At 32.2% G+C, this 3,550-nt stretch overlaps 1 long non-coding RNA gene across 1 annotated transcript; it reads left to right on the forward strand.

Annotated features, from left to right (window-relative positions):
- Nucleotides 1-423: 423 nt before the first annotated feature.
- Nucleotides 424-2,326, forward strand: LOC149150396 (uncharacterized). The gene is made up of 2 exons (XR_016262766.1): nucleotides 424-836; nucleotides 1,162-2,326. It is a non-coding gene; the product is annotated as an uncharacterized LOC149150396 (long non-coding RNA).
- Nucleotides 2,327-3,550: the final 1,224 nt, after the last annotated feature.

A 3,550-nucleotide genomic window follows, 5' to 3' on the forward strand; every position in this document is an offset into this window, starting at 1 on the left:
GTTCTTACTCCTGTCAGATACCTCTGATCTTGGGACATATATCTATTTCCTTAAATCCTAAGAAAACAAGCTCTTAGCCTAACAAAAATAATTTTAAAGCTAATATATATATATATATATATAAACAACATTCAACCATAAAAATTATATATTTTGATGTATACAATAATATTTTAATTAAATTAAAAAAATAATAATTATTGATTTATATTAATAAAATACCTATTTTAAATAAACTTATGTTATAAACACTTATCACCTATCACCTTCAGATTTTCGATCTTGACATCTAAAATATGGGTGAGACTACTGTAAATAGATTCCAAACCTAAAATTACATTGTGAATTTTCTCAATTATATTAATAACATTCCGGATTTGGCTCTAAATTATTTTATCACCGCAACTGGCGGGTCACCCTCCGTGTTTGGGGACCCTAGGAATCTAAGAAGAACTTTACCACATCCTCATCGATTTAAGAATTATGGTAGATTTTATTTCTTCCCTTCAATCATTAGATGCACTGTTATGCCCTCGCAGCGTATGCATAGAAAAAGTGGAGAGAAGTGCGCAAACATTTAGCCCAGAAGGAGAATTTCATGTCGAATTCCAGATCATCTTCATCAGTCCAGTCCACTCTGTTGAACTGAATTTAGTTGAAAGATTATTTCGTACTGATCCCATGGGGTTATGCAGCTCTCTGTGTTTCGCAATTGGGCTTCTGATGATTCGGAGAATGTTCATTCATTTGGAGCGACTCTCGTGTTTGACTGACGAAATCGTTTTACTCATCCAATCTGCATTGCCCCGCGCCTCCTTCCCTTGATTTACTGCAAGGTAAGCTTCAAGAATCTGTGCCCACATTATACTTTTCAATATTATTTGTGACTGTGTAGTATTTGGAAATACCACAGTAGCATTTATGAGAAGTTTCGAGTCTATAACAATTCGGGACAATGGCAGCATTTATGAGAAGTTTCGAGTCTATAACAAGATTCGGGACAATGGCATTTCGGGACTTAAGATACTCTTCACAAAAATCTTTAAAAAATCAATAATTTTTTTACTTCATACTATCTATTTTCAAATCTTCAAACCAGTATCCATATATCTAGTGAATTCAGGCATTGATATCCAGAATGGAGGGTTTGGTATAATGCAGGTCTGAGGGCTTTCAATGGATCTGGCACCGAAGCTATTACCCTACAAAAAAATTGGGGTGATTTGTTTTAGTTATTTCGTTTCCAATATGAGAGAATATATACTGTACTTGCCCATATCTTATTACAGATGAGTCCAGTGAGGACTACTTTTAATTGGTTCTGCAACAAAAGTTTGATAAGCAGCACTGTTGGAGATTGCAGGGGGAGCAGGGTATAAAAATTTTGAGATGTTGGAAACATTTGATTTCAGAGGAGAAATGGGCAAATTTATGGACATGCTATTTGACATTCTGGGCAATTCCTATACTGTGTCAACTGCATATTTCTTCAACACTGCATACTGCATTTTTCACAGCTTGTTGCCAACAGTCTTCTCCGATGAAAAGACCCTACGGTTCATAGTAGCACTGTTCAGTATGTGTAATATTAGTCACAAATCAGACCACGTGCCTTAATTCTATGAGCGGAGTAGGGTCATTACCACTGTGGTGGATTTGATGGATATGACACTGCATTACTGGCTACTAGGGACAAGTAACTGAGTGCAACAACCATGTAAATATTGAAGTGCATGGTATGCTATCAAATCAGCTTTCACAACCATCCAAGTAGAATATCAAGAAAATCAGGAGAAAATTAAGAAAATCAGGAGAAATAGCTGTATTTTAAGGTATTCTGTGGAGGGTTTACTAAATATGCCACTGCACTACTGGCTACTAGGGACAAGTAACAGATAGTAACAAACGGTACAAATAAAGAAGCGGAAGGTATGCCATCAAATCAACTTTCACAACCACCCAAGTAAAATATCAGGAGAATAAAGACAAAGAGCTGCCTCTGGAAGGTATTAAATTCCAAGGGATATTATGGTGGAGTGAGAACATCATGTTGTGGACAATAATGAATTATGTCTTTTATGAAAACTTCAAACATCGGCGCTTCTGGTCATGGATATTTTAATTGGTGAAAGCATAGTGTTGTCTTTTCAGTTATGTCTTTTATGAAAACTTCAAACATCGGCGCTTCTGGTCATGGATATTTTAATTGGCGAAAGCATAGTGTTGTCTTTTCAGTTATGTATGAGAAAAATATTATTCATTAGATTCAAAAAATCTCTTTATTATGCTGTTCATTACACCATGGATGAGCTTAAGAGATATTTATTTTTGAACACACACTCATAGATTTTTTCCCTTTTATATTTTTAAATATATAATAAATTCAGAAATTAAACTTTATTTTGAGTTAAAAAAAATATATATATATTATATCAATAAAATGTTTAACCAATGAGAAAATTGGCTGACTTTGTTAAAAATCTTTTAGCAATCAGAAAAATTGCTGAGCTTTCTATTCAAATGCTTGAAGGATAAAATATTTTGCTCACATTATTATTAAAATGTTTTATCTAATATAAATATTAAAATAATTTATTTTTAATTAATATTAAATTATTTTTTATTAATATTTTTAAATGTAATACTTACCCTTTATCTAAATTTTTTAAAATTTAATTTTTTAATTTTTTAAATTTAATTTGTTAATTTTTTATTAAAAAATAATGTAAAAGTAATTTATTGAACATTGATGTTAAAATATTTCATTTGCCATTAATATTTAAATGATGTTACATGTTGCACTCAACTATAGAAAGTAATTTTTGTGAGATTTTTTTTATATAATTGTTATTTAAATATTTTAATTAATGATGTTACTGTAGAAAATCCTGTAGATTCACAAGCTAATGCAATTTGCTAAAGCAAGAGACAAGAATCTACTTCTACTCTTTACAGTGGAAGCCCATAAATATCGAGCAAACAATAATCAATAGAGGAAGAGAATCAAAAGCACATAACACAATAAATATCTGAGGAAAGCCACAACTCAAAACCCCACTATCTGTTTTGTATTAATCCGGAAAATCAAGATAAAATTACAATGTTTGTTCTCTCAAGAAAAGTCCCAGCATTCAACAAATTCAATCTCCAACTCATAAGCAAGATCAAGGCCAAATCTTAGCCTCTTCACAAGTTCTCCAAGTCTCTATTCCAATGTGTAATTCCTATGAAGGATAGCTTGTATTTAAAGGAAAATAAAACCTCTAAAAATAGTGCAATCCCTCAAGGATCAGTTCCTGAATGCATGCACTATCAGTGCAACTCAGAAAAATCTAAAACAAATAGTACATTGTCTTTGCACTCTAGTCTCAACTGGGCCTTTCTCATAATTGACATGCATGAGTTTCTGATGAGTAAATATTCAGTTAACTAGAGTAGCACTGGTGGATTTCATTAGTGTCACCATTGACTGTTAACTCACTATTAGTTCTCTCAATCAGTTTGAGAACTAATTTAACTGAACTGACTCATGAAACTGAGTCTTCTATTT

The sequence above is a fragment of the Pinus tabuliformis genome, chromosome 9, assembly GCF_031772625.1.
Source record: "Pinus tabuliformis cultivar Carrire ecotype Pingquan chromosome 9, CPIR1, whole genome shotgun sequence".
NCBI classification, from domain to species: domain Eukaryota; kingdom Viridiplantae; phylum Streptophyta; class Pinopsida; order Pinales; family Pinaceae; genus Pinus; species Pinus tabuliformis.